The 17,644-nt window shown below is 31.2% G+C and overlaps 1 protein-coding gene across 5 annotated transcripts in view; it reads left to right on the forward strand.

The window, feature by feature from the left end:
- The first annotated feature begins 6,821 nt into the window (after positions 1-6,821).
- The window catches only part of LOC114327849 (uncharacterized), a 107,593-nt gene continuing 96,770 nt past the window's right edge, over positions 6,822-17,644 (forward strand). For 4 of the 5 annotated variants that reach the window (XM_028276557.2, XM_028276560.2, XM_028276561.2 and 1 more), the window contains exon 1: positions 6,822-7,126. The gene's annotated coding sequence lies outside the window, so the exon portion shown is untranslated. The remainder of the gene's footprint in view (positions 7,127-17,644) is intronic. The other variant, XM_028276558.2, reaches the window with a different exon arrangement.

Genomic DNA, 17,644 nt, shown 5'->3' on the forward strand with positions numbered 1-17,644 from the left:
GTTCAAAAATACGAAAATTGCCGATGATTTTCTGACAGTCTACTCGAACCCAGTTCGTAATCACTTTTTGGCTTCGATGCGTATTCGCATCGAGTTTGCCTACGGTTCGTTTTGCGATCTCGCATCGAGTGTTCGTAATCCCGCTGCATATCTGTTCACATCACAGATATAAATAGGAAGTGTCATGTTCTGGGGAGGCATTATGATCTGCAAAAAAAAACATGATTTTCATCCAACCAAAGTTAACAGCTTGCTGGTGTGCTGATTTGATTCTAGAACCTATAGTTAGGTTCTGGAGAGAAGCAATGGGAGAAAATTTAATTTTGTTGCGTGATAATGCACCTTCATATTACCAACAAAGTGACTACAGACTTTCTTGAAGCAGAAGATATCACTCTTTTGGCATGGCCTGCTTGCTCACTGAGCCTTAACCCTGTAGAGGATTTGTGGGATATGCTCAAAAGAAAAATTAGAGCTTGCCGGGATAATCCGCAAAATACCGCACGGCCAATACAAGCTGCTCTTAAAGAATGGAATAACCTAGTAAAACAAAATGTTGCCAACTTGATTAGGAGCATGCCCACGCAAATTGAAGGTTGCACAAGTCTCAGGCCTAGGCACCCAAATAACGTTTACAAAACGTTGAAAAGACGTCATAATTATCACCAAATCACATCAGTTTATCACGTTTTGTCGACGTCGAAAGTCACGTGAATATGTCCCGCCATAAGTGACGTCATTTTTATCACGTTTTAGATACGTGCTATCAAAAACGTAGCTTTTATGTCGTTTTTTAGATTATTTTTCATTTTATGGTTTTAAAAATACACAGTAATAATTATTCGTATGGGTATTGTTGCTATTGTAATTTTTCATTCAACTGTTTTAAATTTAGCTTATAGGCTAAAAGTAAAACTAAATGGAAGAGTTTATAAAAAAATGCATAGAATTACAATAAAATTACAAATACCCTCAATCCAGCATTATAGAATTTTCACTTTTTATATAGGTATAATTACTGTGTCAAAACTGAAACAACATATAAATTAATAAATAATTTATATTAACAAATTATCCAGCATAATATCTTAATTTAACGTAACGTTGTCCATTAAATCAAAAAGAATCGTGAACAACACATAATAATTAGTTCATTAACATAAAATAAACACCAAAAGTCTTATTTTACCACACAAAGCACGTAAACAATAAATGAAGTTTGGAGTTTTGGAATCATGTCCACACATTATAAGCATTAACTCTTTAAGATCCTCCCATTTTTGTGACATCAGACATGGGCTGTCTGAAATGAAAACGTGTTTTTAAACGTATTTTAACGTCATTTATCTTACGTATTTAAAATCACCTACAAAAGACGTTTATACGACCTAATGTTCAAACACGTGTATATATTCAACCAAAAACTGACGTCACTGACGTATTGACGTCACTTGGTTGCCTGGGGATGGTAACACTGACTACTAAAAAAGCATAACTAAATAAAAACAATTTAAACAGTATTTTTTGTTATCGTTTAACACTGAAAATTTTTATGCTATTGACTTTCAAACAAATAGGTTCAATTTGTCATTTCCAGACTTTATTGTTTTCTTTAATTTGTGAAAGAGACTTAGAACAAAAACTGGAACAGTGGAGACAAGCTCTGGAGAAAAAAGGTTTAAAACTTAGTAGGACAAAGACAGAGTACTTGGAGTTACTACAAATAAAATGGTATCTTTGTATGGTGAAATGGTTGTGAAACAGTGGCGGCCCGTGAGGTAGTGCCATAGAGCCATGGCACTACCTTGCTAACTATGCAGAAACATATTTTTATCTTCAAAACTTTTTAATTCCTGTTAATTTTTTGTGCGTATTTCTTTTGATCTTCATAAATTATATAAAATATGGCAACTATGGGCGTAATACAATCCCTGCCGATAGCGGAGAGTATTCAACAGGAGAATCTCCTTCGTGCCGAAGTCAGTACTGGCACAACTAAAGAGAGAAAGATTTTACGAGCATTCTATGTAAGTGACAGAGAAAGAGCTATACTATTAGTATACCTTAAAATTAGAATCTCTGTGTCAGGTACGAGGGTATGATGCCAGGTCTATTTATTTTGAGTTTCTTTACGTGCTGGTTTGTCGTTTTTATTATGTATATTTTCTGTTAAAAAGTTTTTGTATTTATAATTAAACTTTTAGTGCATCATGATCGTAGGTATATTGATAATTTTTTGATTATTTCTTCTATTTGATTAAGTTTAATTTATTAATTGACAATGAAGATTAGTATATTAAAAAATTTTTTGGTGGTTTTTGCTAGAAAAAATTTACAAATGTTATAAGGTGTTGTGGAGCTTTCGAGTTAGCTTTAGGAGGTCACGACGAAAAAGAAAATTCAGAAAATAGAGGCATATTTAAGGAGCTGGTCAATTTTAGCGCCGAATTAGACAACGACTTAAAGGTTCATATTATTCAAAGTACCAGATCTTTCAAAGGTCTACCTTCTAAGGACATTTAGTTGCTCCTAATTTATTTATGTCGGAGAAGTTTTCTGCTTATAAGTATCAGTTCTCCGAATCATTTCTTAATGAAACATGGAGACAATTTTAATTTTTAAGCAAAACTCAGTTTAAAACTGAATTAGAAGTAGGTACTGTGTATTAGCGAGACGAATTAAGTACTACCTCTGGGGCTGTTTCGCTATAGGTTTTATTGTAGAGGGAAGGTTTAAAAAGTACATTTGAAGAAACTATTAAACTTTTAAGTATTTTAGTTACCATTCCTATATCAACATCTGAAGCAGAACGCTGTTTATCGATGTTAAAACATAGTGCTTTAGGTATGCTATCTGCAGAAAAGCATTTTGTAAATTGTATTGATAATTTTAATTATAAAGTCATTGAAAACTTTGCAACCAAAAAATAGAAGAATGAACTTCATATATCGTAAACTTTAAAAGTGACATTACAAAAATTTGTGCATGTGTGTGAATAATGTAATAGTATTATTTTTATAAATTGGTAAATAGAGACTAAATCGTAATAACAATTTTCAAGCACTATCAGCAGTAAATGCTGGTGGTACGTTAAGAGGTTTTTATTATTAATTGATTTACGGAACTGTTTTGATCAATGTTGGACAATTGCTTGGCACCTCAGATCAATAAACTTAAGATACATAAGATAAAAGTATCCGCGCATATTTTTTTTTTAGTTTTTGGTGTCAGTATACCTTTTTTGACAATATCGTGAATCCGTCACTAAAAATTTTGGCGGCTGCCCGAGTTCTGGCACTACCTTCTTAAAGTGGTACGAGCCGCCACTGTTATGAAACGCAATAGTTTTAGGTACCTAGGATCGGTATTACAGAATAATGGAGAAATAGATGGAGATGCATGCAGTAGAATATTTTGGCGAATGGATTTAGTGTCCGCAGTCATATAAACCCAAACAAACAACATGCAGTAGAATTAGGGCTGGATGCATGAAGTGGAAGAAAGCGAGTGGTGTGTTGTGTGACAGAAAAATTCCAATGAAGCTGAAGGGAAAATTCTATAAAATAGCCATAAGACCGGCTATGATGTACGGAACTGAATGTTCGGCAGTGAAAAAGAACGAATGCATGTGGCGGAAATGAGAATGCTTAGATGGATGAGTGGAGTGACAAAAAAAGATAAAATGAGAAATGAGTATATGTATTAGGGGACGTCTAGGCGTGTTATGAGGGGCGAGCGTTATAACTTGTTACAATTGATAATGCAAGGAAGAATACAGGGTAGAAGGAGTCGCGGAAGAAGACGCATCTCCTGGTTAAACAATTTGAGAGCTTGGTTTAATTGCACTTCTGCTGATCTCTTTAGAGCAGCGGTATCGAAAGTGCGAATTGCCGTGATGGTTGCCAACCTTCTTAGAGGAGATGGCACATGAAGAAGAAGAAGGCGTGGCACCAATTGATGCCAAAATGAGAGAGCATAGGTTAAGATGGTTTGGTCATGTTCAACGTCGAGACGTTAACCACCCAATACGAAGAATAGCTGAAGTGCAGATTCCTGGAAGGAGTACGTGAGGACCAGTGCCGGATTAACCATTAGGCAAAGTAGGCAGTTGCCTATATAGGGGCCTCGACCCCAAAGGAGGCCTCGCAGCCCTCGGAGGGCCCAAAACGAAAACTATAAAATTGTTAAAATATAAAAATTTGCCAAATTTTTACCTTTACCCAACTGACAATATAATCTAAACAATATGTTTCTACGAGTTGTATCTGTTTTGAGTAATACCTACTAAAATATTTTTATACCTAAACCGCCCTAAACTGTTAAAAAACATTTCAGGTAACCTAGTAAATACAAGATTTTAGCAATATAAGTACCTACAATGGGTTAAGGTTATATCAACCATAATAAATTTATTTGAATTTTGACATTTGTCACCTACATTCTATAAAGTTTTATAATTCTATTGTATATACTAAAACTTAATATTATTGGCGTTTGGTGGTTTTATTTAAACATCGATGGTTCTTTCAATCTAATATTTATATCGAAGTCATCTTTTCTTAGTTTGGTTTTGTTCTTTGGAAGAGAATAATTGTTATCGTGTAGTTAGGTGCAATATTTGATTTTATGAATTTGCACATCAGATTGATTAATATTTTATTCTAATAACTCTTCATTTTAAAGCAGTGCCAGGGCACTTTTAAGTGATCGCCAGACACCTTGATTTTTGACTTAGTGTAGGTATTTATCTGTTGTGCTTGGTATAATATTTAAACCAGTTAAGTTATTTTCAATAAAATGTATAAGTCCAGGGTAATACCTAAGGTTTTTTCCATGACACTTCAAGAGCAAGGACACTAGAAGCGTTTTTTCGACAAGTAATGCCTATAAGAGCAAATTGTAACTATTTCCTGCGTAGGATCTGGCGGCCATTTTTATTTATAAACAATTTAGTGTCAAAAAACGGCATTTTTCCTTTTTTTTTTTAATCAATTGAAAACAGTGAAACTTATGGGTTTTTAGTACAAACATCTTCGAGAGTATGGAAAAAGCTTTAAAATGAATTATTACAAAGTTTGATACACTCAATTGATACTCAAAGTTTGATATACTAATGGATTATTACAAAGGTTAATATAATTGCGAAAAAGGTCAAAATTGCAAAAAAAATAATTTCGCATAACTATTGTAAAAATGAATGTACAGCTTTGAAATTATTGTCAAATGAGGGTTCTTTGGTGCTTAATATATGTGACAAAAATTTCAAAGCGATTCATTCAGTTGTTTAAATTTTATTCAAATTGTTTATCCCAGAGAGCATTTTTTTGCAATAACATGTCAGAAAAAAAAATTATGTTAGAACCAATCCACAATGAAAATCCAACTTGGTTTAAAAAAAGTAAATAAAAAATGCATTTATTAGTAATAAATAATTATGCAAAAGTATCATCAATCTTTCCTTATAAACATTATTTTTTTATAGAATAAATTATATATATTTATGAAAATTTTTTATCAATTATATATAAATATTATTACTTATTAGTTGTGCATCTAAAACAGAGTAAAAAATATATATTTTTAAAAAAGTTATTCAAAAAGTTTATAAGGAAAAATTGACGATACTTTTGCATAATTATTTATTACTAATAAATGCATTTTTTATTTACCGTTTTTAAACCAATTTGAAAGTTTAGCTCATGCTCTTTCATTTGACACCTGTAAAATTTTTATCACCTATTAAGCAAAAAAGAACCCTCATTTGACAAAAATTTTAAAACTGTACACTAATTTTTATAATAGTTACTGTGAAATTAATTTTTTTGCAATATCGAATTTTCTCGCAATTATATTAACAATTATTAACTATGTAGATGGGAAATAAGCCACAATTAAATTGAAAAAATAATTTTATATTATATTATAAGCATTTTAATACTTAAAAGCATTTTAAACCAATGTTTCCTTGACGGACTTCTTTTACTGGGCTTTGACCCATATATTTTTGTTAAAGAATATCTTGGTGGTTAGCATGTACATTGCACGTAAGCACTGATGACTGGTAAACCAGTCAAAAACTAGTTATGTGATTTTGATGTGGCCCTTTTGAGGGTTTTTTAAATATACCTTTTATACAGGATTTTACTGTTTTTATTTAAGGAATTTATTGTATTTTTTATTAGCTTCAATTTTGGTAATAATAACTTTAAAACCGATTTAAAACATGTATTTTTTTCACAAAAAATTAAAATCTTTTATCTTTTTCAAAATAACTTTAAAAAAATGTTTTTTTTTCAAAATAACTTAAAAATTATTAGAGATACCAAAAATCTCAAACCATAAAAAAGTAACTTTTTCTTATGGGGCCTCATAGCTTTGGTTGCCTAGGGGCCTCAAGATTCTTAATCCGGCACTGGTGAGGACGACCAAAGAAGACCTGGGGGGAGACGATAAGGCAGGACATGTTGGTAAAGGGGATTAACATTGATATGTCCCAAGATAGAATTGTGTGGAGAAATGCAGTTAAGGAAGCCGATCCCGCATAGGGATAAGGCAAATATAATGATTGTTTTCTTTAATTTGTTTGTATTGTGGATTAAATTGCTTTAAAATAAAAAATATTGTTTGACTTCATATGTTGTTTTTTTTTAATTCGCTTGAAATAATAAAAAATATCAGATGATGCCATATAAGTTTGGTTGTGTGTAGTTTGTTAAAATATGTATATCAAATTAAGGGATGTATTGGTTGCCTATCTTCGGGTTACATATTTTAAATCCTTTAATTCTTGGAATTTATGGTCCAATGAGTCACCCTACCATCATCATCCATCCAGTCATTGATAATTTTAAACCCAGCTGTCGTTGGAAAGGCCTATCAGGCGATTCCTCGCTTCTCGCTATCTCGCTTCGCATTCGAGTGCTGCGCGTTGTTTATTACAGCTGTCTTGCGCCGTTTGTTGATATATCAAATCCAGTATCCAATTTGCTGAGAGTTTGATTTTTTATTTACTAGAAATCACAATCGTGTTTTGTGGAAAGTAGAAGTGAATTGTATAAAAAGTGAGTGATTTTCTCGATCGAAGTGTTGTGTACAGCATAAAAATTTCTTAAATAGATCAAAACAGGTTTGTTTTCTTAGTTATTATTTTTAAAAATTATTTATTACTTATTCTAACCTCTACCGTAATTGTTAAATATGTTTTTTCGGTTGTTTAACTTTAACTCAATTACATGAACAGGATAATTGGTCGTTAAGGTATTAATACCTTTCTAAATTTACAATACGAATTTAAATTAACGAGGGGCGTTCCGGCAATTGAGCGCACACCCTTCTTTTTAGGGCATCCTGCCTATCTAGGGAATAATAATAGGTATTTTACAATTGACTGCAGAAGTTACTAATTACACAATTGATTGCAGTTAAGTTACAAATTAATTTTTTTAATGGCACAATTATTGTTGCTTTATTCATTCATATTGTTGATGTAATGCTGTTTTTTAAATGAATAATTATAATTCCAAAACCTTGATCTAGATTAACTTTTTATGTATTATTTCTTCAGGTGTAATCAAAAAAATCAGTAATGTGTTGAACAGCATAGACGAATTTTTCTCTTAATGGTCCTATTTTTATAATAAAATGATGTAAGGCTAAATTATTTAAACATTCATGGATCTATTTTTAGATTTGATTAATTAAAAATTCTTGTGGTAATACCGACACTATATAGGTAAATCTATTAGTCTAATTGGCTTGACCTTTTATAAATAATATCATTCATGAATAAAAAGTATTAAGAGCATAGGCCCAAAATATACTTGCAATGCTAAAATGCATTAATGCTTTTTGAATCCTGAAAAAACTAATAAATATTTTTGAAAAATTTAAACGCAGATTGAAAGATTACATTATTACCGAGGACTGAAAGTCCCTTATTAGAATAAACAAAAGGTTTCTTTTGAATAAGCTATTTGAAATTAAAAATTACTCTCAATTTTTTCTTTTTTCTTCACCCCTGAAACATTATAGAGGTTTTTGGGAACTTTCGGTCCTCGGTAATAATGTAATATTTTATTCTGCATTTAAATTTTTCAAAAATAATACTTGGTTTTCTCAGGATTCGAAAAAATAAATGCATTTAAAAAGCATTGCAAACAAATTTTGCGCCTACCCACTTAAGCCTTTTACATAATTCAAAGAATAATGCCTCAAAAGATTTGTATTAAGAAAATCAACAAAAACGAAAATTCAAAATAGGCATTACTATTAAATGGTGCACATGAAAATTGTTTAAGGGCACCCGAAGTCCCATTTAACAACAATGTTAACATTATGTCACATATTTCTGTAACCAAAGCACTTAGAGACCTATTTTTTTTTATTTGAAAACTAGATGTATTGTTTAGTTCTGCATAGATTTTTTAGAGTGAAAAAAACATTTAAGTATGTCTTTTATAAATTTTTAAAATACTTTTACAAAAAACCCAAAAATGTTTAGATTTTATTTTTTATTTTACTTGTTTTTGTACATTTCTCAATAAAACTTTACCAGGAATTTGATATTATATTTGGACCGTCTAGGTATCATCTAAGGATCCAGAGATATTTGGCATCGAAAGTTAAAAAACATTTCATGTGTGCAAGCAGAACCTGCCATCAAAACTATCAAAAGTTGAGTTCAGACGTTCAAAAAACAAATAATTTTGTAGTCATGGATATTTTCTACTATAATATGTTATATATTTATTTATTTATTTATTTATTCACGGGCAAGCCCTATTCCGATATAAATTTTACAGTGTCCTAAATTATATAACATAATTATACAATTATATAACATTAATGTTAACCAATTATATAACATAAACTATCGTAATATAACATATAACCAAGTGGTTTGAGAAAAAATAACTCGTATGAGTAATACAGTTACAAAAAAGAAAGAAAAAAAGAATAAGATAACATTAGGTCAGTACAATTACAAACAAAAGATATCACCTAAATCAATTCGGAAATGTTGTAAGGTATAACGGTTTTAAGTTATCTAATACATACAGGTCATGTAACACTAATCACAATACAAAAGCTCTGGCCGAAAATATTAAAAAGTTAAAAAGTTAGGGAAGAAATTAGGTTTTTAAAGCGGGAAACTGATATATTAAAAATTTCGAGGTTATTTAATGAGTTAGCTAATCGAAGAGTTCTAGGAATAAATGTGTTGTAAGAATAATTGAATCTATGAAAAGAGACATAAAAGGTTTGCACCTGCCTAGTCGAACGACTGGGGACAAATAGAGATATTTTGGAGAGAAGTTCGGGGCAGTTACACAGCCCGTTGATAATTTTAAATAAAATAATTAAGTCTCTTTGTTTTCTGCGTACCTCAAGAGGAGGTAATCAAGAGGAGGTAAGTTCAGTATGCGCTCTAATACAGAATAGTCATAGTATACATGCAACTTACTGGCAGTATATCTCAGAAAATTGTGTTGGACAGCCTCAATCTTCAGTTTATGAGTAAAGTAATAGGGGGAACAAATTGTGGAACAGTAATCGAAATGAGATCTAACCAGGGAGAAATAAAGAGATTTAATAGCTGAGATGTTTGTAAAGTCTCTAGTGGTTCTTTTTATAAAGCCAAGCATCTTCATAGACTTCTGTATTGTACTGTAAATGTGTGATTTATAGCTAAGGGCGGAGTCAAGGATCACACCTAGATCCCTAGTTTCAGAGGCAGAATGTAAGGTCAGATTATTTATACTATATTCGAAGATGATTGGATGATGAGTTCGGTGGAAACGAAGAATATGGCATTTGGATGCATTCAAACACATACCATTTTGCATACACCAGTTAGATAGGCGATCAATATCACCTTGTAGACTAAGTGAATCAGCCTCAGATGTGATTATTTTAAAACATTTTAAATCATCAGCGAATAACAAAGTTTCACTTACTTGGAAACAGGGTATTAGATCATTGATAAATATATTAAACAACAGAGGTCCCAAGTGTGATCCCTGTGGTACACCTGAGTTAACAGAGATGGTATGAGAATAGTGATGATTAACCCTGACAATTTGCGATCTTTGCGTAAGATAGCTCTTGAGCCACTTCAATATAAGGCCATCAACTCCGTATAAATAAAGTTTATGAATCAAGAGCTCATGATTAACTTTGTCGAAAGCTTTGGAAAAGTCAGTATACACAGAGTCAACTTGTAAACCCCTCTCAAGAGCATCTGTCAAAAAATCAACATATGTTATGAGACCCAATTCTGCTGATTTTTTGGATGTAAATCCAAATTGTTGGGCCCCTATAATTGGCGAGAAGTCATAACTTAAATAATCGGAAATAATGCTCTCAAAAACTTTAGGAATAGCACTAAGAATACAAATGGGACGATAGTTACCTATATCCGATTTTCGACCTGATTTATATATTGGAGTGACATAAGAGTTTTTCCAGTAGTCTGGAAATTCCCCTGTTGATAAAGACTTATTAAATATATAAAAAAGTGGGCGCGATAGAATGAAGCTGAATGTTTTAAGGAAAGTGGGGGGAATTCCATCAGGACCAGGACCTTTGTTGGTATTGAGTTCAGACAGTTTTTCGTAGATTTTTGAAATTTCAATGTGATAATTAGACACATTAACCAAAGGTGAAATCTGGGTTACATGCGGATGTAAGGATTGGTTAGTATAGACGGAAGAGAATTGGTTAGCAAAAAGATTAGCAATATCAGTTCCATTGAAGGCAGTACGATCTCCAAGAGTCATTGTATTAGGTATAGCGTTATTTTCCCTTTTACTACTTACAAATTTCCAAAAGGATTTAACGTTATTAACAATAGAATGTTCGGTACGTTGAATGTAATCAGCATAACACTGTCTTGATAAAAATTTACATCTAGTTCTTAAGTTACTAAATGCTGCATAACTTTCTGGACACCTTGTGCTCTTATATATCTTGTGCACTGATTTCTTCTCGTGAAGCAACTTCTTCAGCTCAGAGGAGTACCAGCATGGATATTTCTTATCACAGATTTTTTTTAGCGGAACAAAACAATCAATGATGGAATAAAAAATGTCGTAAAATACAGAAACCATGTCAGAGAGTACTTTTCCTTGAAGTGCACCATCCCAATTAATTGCTTGAAGGGATGAACGAATTGCTGCATAGTCAGCATGAATAAAGTCATAATAATACTCTTCACCAGATAAATGATCATTTGTGATTTTGAGTGGCAAACTGCATTCAAGCGGAGGATGATGTGTGTCCACTGGAATTAAAGTGTCGATAGCCTTCAATACATCAATACCCAATGGAGATAAAATGAGATCAAGCGTAACTCCTCTATCGTTGGTTATTTCGTTGGTCTGGAAGAGATTGAAAAAAGCACAGATATTGGATATAGTTTCAATAGAATCAGCTTCAGATTGTGTAGCTGTAGGCTGAGGAGAAGCAACGGAACAATAATCATCGACATCCCAAACTGCAGATGGAAGATTAAAATCACCCAATAGAAAAAGGTTTGCTCTATCATATTGCTCGCTTATAGTGATAAGCTGTTCAAAGTACGATTGGTATAAAGTAGCTATAGATTTAGGTGGAAAATATACTGTACCGATTATAGATTTGTTATTAAAGAGAACAAACAACTGTTCAATCGAAGGATCAGACTGAATTTGATAAGAAGGAATTGAGTTCTTAATGGCAATCAACACTCCCCCACCTCTACTGAAGACACTGGAGTCCTTAGAGCAGTCAGTTCTGTAGATGTTGTAGTTGAGAAGTCCAAGTTCAGCATCCGTAATTTCAGGTGTGAGCCAGGTTTCAGTTAAGATAATGATATCATAGGAACAGTTGCTGACATTCAAGCTGAGGTCAGACAGTTTAGTTCTTAGTCCTCTAACATTTTGGTAATAAAGTATAGGGCTGCCCGGTTTTAGTTTTTTTTACAGATTTTCGGTGTATTGTTGAAGTATTTAATAGTTAAATTTTGCTCACCAGCCTGTTGACGCACTCTAAGTTCGTTTTTCACTGAATCGAGTTGCTTTTTCTGACAGGGAGTTTGATCAGATAGGAAAAATCGAGGGAAAAATATTTTATTTGCCTGGCCTAATTTAACTTTGTTTCTTAAGATTTGATGCACTTCGCGAGCCGAGGAAAGAACGACTTTAATTGGTCTATGACCGTTTTTATTCTTCTTCCCAAAACGAAAGATATGTTTACTGTTGACACTTATCGCACCTTCACTCGCTCCAGATAAAAGTGTTTTTATTTGATTAATATCCTCAGTTGAAGTTGATGGTTCTGGGAGATTGAAGATAAGTAAATTATTTGACCTTTTTTGGCGTTCGTGTAGCTCATTTATGATGTCATCGGTTATTGGAAAGTTACTCTTGTTATCTTTTAGCATCTGGATTTCAGCTTTGAGTAAGGTGACTTCGCACTTCAGGTTTTCAACTTCTCTTAGAATTTTGGGCACACTTTTGAATGACAGTCGGCAATCAGAACAAAAGTAGAACAACGTTCTCTTCTGGATTACAACAGCTCGAAGTTCAGAAGCACTTAAGCCAGTACATCCTTCGGTCGGATGAAGAATAATATGACAGCTGTCACAAGCCACTGATTTATCACTGATATCTTCATTGCACTTTGAACACTTATTTGCAGCCATAATGCCAATTTCACTGGGCTAATATAATGTGAGTATATCAGTTCTAATATTTCTGGACTAATAAACCTATCACCTCAATTAAGTTCTTATCAGTTGGCACTTTTTTTGGCTTAATTAGTAGCTTTTTATAAGGAGTATACACAATAGATGAAATAATATTATCAAATATTGATTGGACTTGCAAACAAAAACAAGAAAATTAATCTCTTCAATGAACGTAGATACATTTGAAGAACAATACACAAAAAGAACGAAAATTTTGGATAAGTTTAAACCACTTTAAATCCAATAATTCGAGCAGAGATCAAAAAACACTGTTTAACTTGACTAATGACTTTATAATATGATTGTTGGAATATATCGTTGGATATATTGTTGGAACGAAAAGATTTCAGAGAGTAATTTTAAATCATAACCCAAAAAAACTTAAAAATTCAATTTTTGACTTTGGCTGCTTTTAAATACGTAATTATAAGAAATTTAATTCTAGGTTGTAAATTATTAAGTATATTTGATAATTACATTTTTGTTAGTTTTTTTTGATATTTCGACTTCCAATCCGGAAATCATTCTCTGGAAATATTACCACAATATAAAATGCATGCATTTTGGATGTGGTATTAGTATTACACTCTAGAAATTGTCGACTTTTTTTGTGGCTAACCAATTCAAAATTTCAAAATGGAATTTTACCAAAATGTAAGCCTTGTCTGGGACACTGGAACACAACTTCGTAACTCGGGCCATGTCCCGAATTTTTCGAACTAGTTGGTTACACTAATTATACCTCATTATTTAAGATGTGTTTCTTCAATGTATCTATCTCATGATTGATTCTTTTGAAATAAATATTAAATATAGACCAAAAATATAATCTATTAATCAGGGTTGGCAGGTTTAAACCAACATGGTTAAAACCCTAGTTTAAACCAAGGTTTAAACCAACTGTTTTTTTTTTCTTAAAAAAACCAGTTGGTTTAAATTTGGCTTTTTTATTTTTATTTTTTTTTATTTAGCCTAAAAACTGGTGTTTTTATAAAGTTTTACTACAGCTGCCGCAAATAAAGAAAATTAAGATATAAATTCTATTTTTTTACTTTCTAACTTAGTTATTTTGAATATTATTACGTTTGAATATGTTTTTTTGTTAAGTATATGTATTAATTTTTTGTGTGTGTAAATAAAACTAAAAGTTGTCTTAATCCTTTTTTTTTTCATTATTTATTACTATTATTTTATAAAATAATTTATTCATTTTTAAAGTATTTAGACATATTATGCCTACTTTGTATCAAATAAACCTGGTTTAAACCAAATAAACCTGGTTTAAACCAAAAAACCCGGTTTTTTTGGTTTTTTCGAAAAAACCTTGGTTTTTGCCAACCCTGCTAATAATAATATTTAATAGCAATCCAATTGTTACACTTAGTGGCAGATCTAGACATTTTTGCCTTGTGAGGGCGGGTAACTTTGAGCTCACCCCCTTCTTTTTAGGGCATCCTGTCTATCTAGGACATAATAATAGGTATTTTGCACAATTGATTGCAGTTATCTTACAAATTAAATGTTTTAATGACACAATTCTTAATTGTTGCTATATTGTTGATGTAATTCTGTATTTTAAATGAATAATTATAATTCCAAAACCTTGATCTAGATTAACTTTTTTGTTTTAGTTAAAGTATGATCAAAAAAATAATGTGTTTAACAGGCTAGACGAATTTTTCTCTTAATGGTCTTATTTTTATAATAAAATGATGTAACCCTACATTATTTAAACATTCATGGATCTATTTTTAGATTTGATTAATGAAAAATTCTTGTGGCAATTCCAAGACTATATAGGTAAATGGTAAATCTATTAGTCTAGTATTTCAAGTAACAGCACAAATGAAAGTCTTACGAAATATAACAAACCAAACTCTAAGAGACATAGTAAGAAGTGAGGAAATACGAGCGAGATGTGGTATAGAAGAAATAAACATGTGGACACATAGAAAGAATGACAGAAAATAGAATAGTACGAATAGCAAGAGACAAATCGCCAAATGGAAGATCATTGGGACGACCAAGGAAAAGATAGTCAGACAATGTCAATTGAGGCTAAAAACCGAAGTGAAACAAGCATTGAGCCTATGTATAAACTAGGAAGAAGGACATTTGAAACATAAACATTAAAAACTTTTTTGTAATTGAACCAGTTCTGTTGATAAACTGATATAAACAAATGTAGCACACTTAATTAATTATAATTAAGTGTCAATCCTGATAGGTTGAAAATTTATACCGGGTGGTGAATTGGAAAATGGGCCATAGGAAATTCAATGTAAAATTCTAAACTGTTGAATTCCTGCTTCCCTAACTATTTTACATCAAAACATGTGAGAAACTATTTGTAGAGGATTTAAATCTGTATTGAAAACAACTGTTAAAATTGTTCTATGAATTAAACATATTCCAACATTTTGTAAAAATATAATAAATTTTTGGACTATCACGCCAAAGTTAGGCCACACACAATGTCATAATGTGTAACGGTTGCGTTCGGTCACAATAAAGTTATTAATATTAACAATATTTGAACTGACAAAATTTTTATTTCATCCTTTATTGTTTACAAAATAATACAGTTGATAAGATACCCTCACTTGTGGAGAAATTAATAATAATAAAGATGATTTATTTAATCAATAGTGTGCGCACTGTCAGTTAAATAGTAACGTGGGCCTAAATTTTACACACATACCTACTGTGGCAAATGTATCATATTTTTCAAAATTTTGGAATGTGTTTAAATCATAGAACAATTTTAACTTTTGATGTAAAATAATTAGGGAAGCAGGAATTTAACAGTTTAGAATTTTACATTGAGTTTCCTATGGCCCGCTTTACGATTCACCACCCTGTTAGTCAACGATATCAAAAACTTCTAGTAACCACTCATAGAAATAAGTAGATAATATAGTGCAGTCACTGAAGGTTTTTACCTCCGATTTCGTTGAACCTCCATCGATTTTCATGAAAATTGGTGAGGAATTTGAGGATACCTCAAGGAACAAAGATGACATAATGCCAACTTGCGCTTTTACCCTGGGGGTGGATGCCACCCCTTCTCGGGGGTGAAAATTATTTTATTAAAAATAATCCCATAAGTCGATAGAGGGACAAATTATAAGCAAAATTTGTTATATAAAGTTATTAAAATAAATAAACACTTTTTGAGTTATTAAAGACCAAAGATTTTATTTTTTCGTAAAAAAATGCATGTTTTAAGTCGGTTTTTCACGTATAAATCAAAAACTATAAGCCTTTACAAAAAAGTTATTATTACTGAAATTGAAGATAATAAAAACTGAATACATTCCTCGCATAAAGACCTAAACTAATGTTAGTTCAAAGTGAGTTATTGGCAATTGAATGTGTATTTTTTTCGACGAGTACTCAAATCTAAGTATTCAAGCTTAAATAACGGGAAAACGATGCAATGTATAAAATATTCCTGTTAAACATTTGTCAAAGTACTTCGGAATGCCTATCAAATGAGCTTCAACACAAGGTAATAGCGTCAAAATTAAGCAAGTTATAATGAAAATCAAAGAACCGTTTCGAATTTTTTAGGAAAAAGTAAAAAATAAAACATACGCCATTTCCACAAAAATTAAAATTTATAGTAATCGTTACAAGAACTTCTTTATATTAACATAAGTAATGTTTTTGATAATTTTTACCGGTTTAGAATGCATATTTTTGAAAGAAGGATATAATTTTAAAAAATCATAATTTTTAAAATTATTGTAATTCTCATATTCTTTTGATAATAACTCCAAAAATACTCAATATACGTAAAAATTATATATAACCAAATTTTAGTTTTTTCTGTGCCAAATATTTTACCTGTTTTACTATTTCTATAGGGTAAAAAATAACCGAGATAGAAACGTTTAAATCTTAAATTTTGCTGCGGGAACCATGCAACCGGGGTCATTTAACCTTTTATTTTAAAAAAAGTAAGGTGTTTATAAGGTTAGGTTCAACGTGCTTAAATAGCACTTGGAATTAACTTTCAAACAGTTTTTAGATAGACTTGATATCGTAAACATGAACGGAGTTATTAAAAAAAAAACAATAACATTTTTTGGAAAAATTTTTAAAAGATAAATTTTGAAAAAATTTGTAGCATAAATTTTAACGCTATTAACATGTTGGGGGGCTCATTTAATAGATATTTTTTAAGTACTTTGACAAATGTTTAATAAGTTTATGTTATAAAATGCATCAATTTCCCGTTATTTCGGCTTGAATACTTAGTTTTTTACTCGCCGACAAAAATATACATTCAATTACCTATAACTCACTTTTAGTTAACAAAAGGTTTTTCTAGTAAGGGGTTTCTTTTATTTTTTATTAGATTCAATTTTGATAATAATAACTTTTTTGTAAAAACTTACACTTTTTGAGTTATTGATGAAAAATTGGTTAAAAACATGCATTTTTCTTAGGATAAATTAAAATCTTTGATCTTTAATAACTTAAAAAGTTTTGATTTATTTTAATAACTTTATATAACAAATTTTTCTTGAAATTTGTCCCCCTATCGAATTATGGGGTTATTTTTAATAAAATAATTTTCACCCCCGAGAAGGGGTGGCATCCACCCCAGGGTAAAAGCGCAAGTTGGCACAATGTCACCTATGTTCCTTGAGATATCCTCTAACTACTCACCAATTTTCATGCAAATCTATGGAGGTTCAACGAAATCGGAGGTAATAGCTTATCCACCTTCAGTGACTCCACTAATATATACATCGGAAAAGTCTAGGGATATTGTTATAACAATAAGATTAATAAAAATAAATTCACGTGATCATTTTTGATTTCAATAATTGAATTTATACAGTGGCTCATCCTGTAGATTTTTGTGAGTAAAACATAACGGTAAAAGTGATAACGAATATTTGACAA

The sequence above is a fragment of the Diabrotica virgifera genome, chromosome 5 (genome assembly GCF_917563875.1).
Source record: "Diabrotica virgifera virgifera chromosome 5, PGI_DIABVI_V3a".
NCBI classification, from domain to species: Eukaryota; Metazoa; Arthropoda; class Insecta; order Coleoptera; family Chrysomelidae; genus Diabrotica; species Diabrotica virgifera.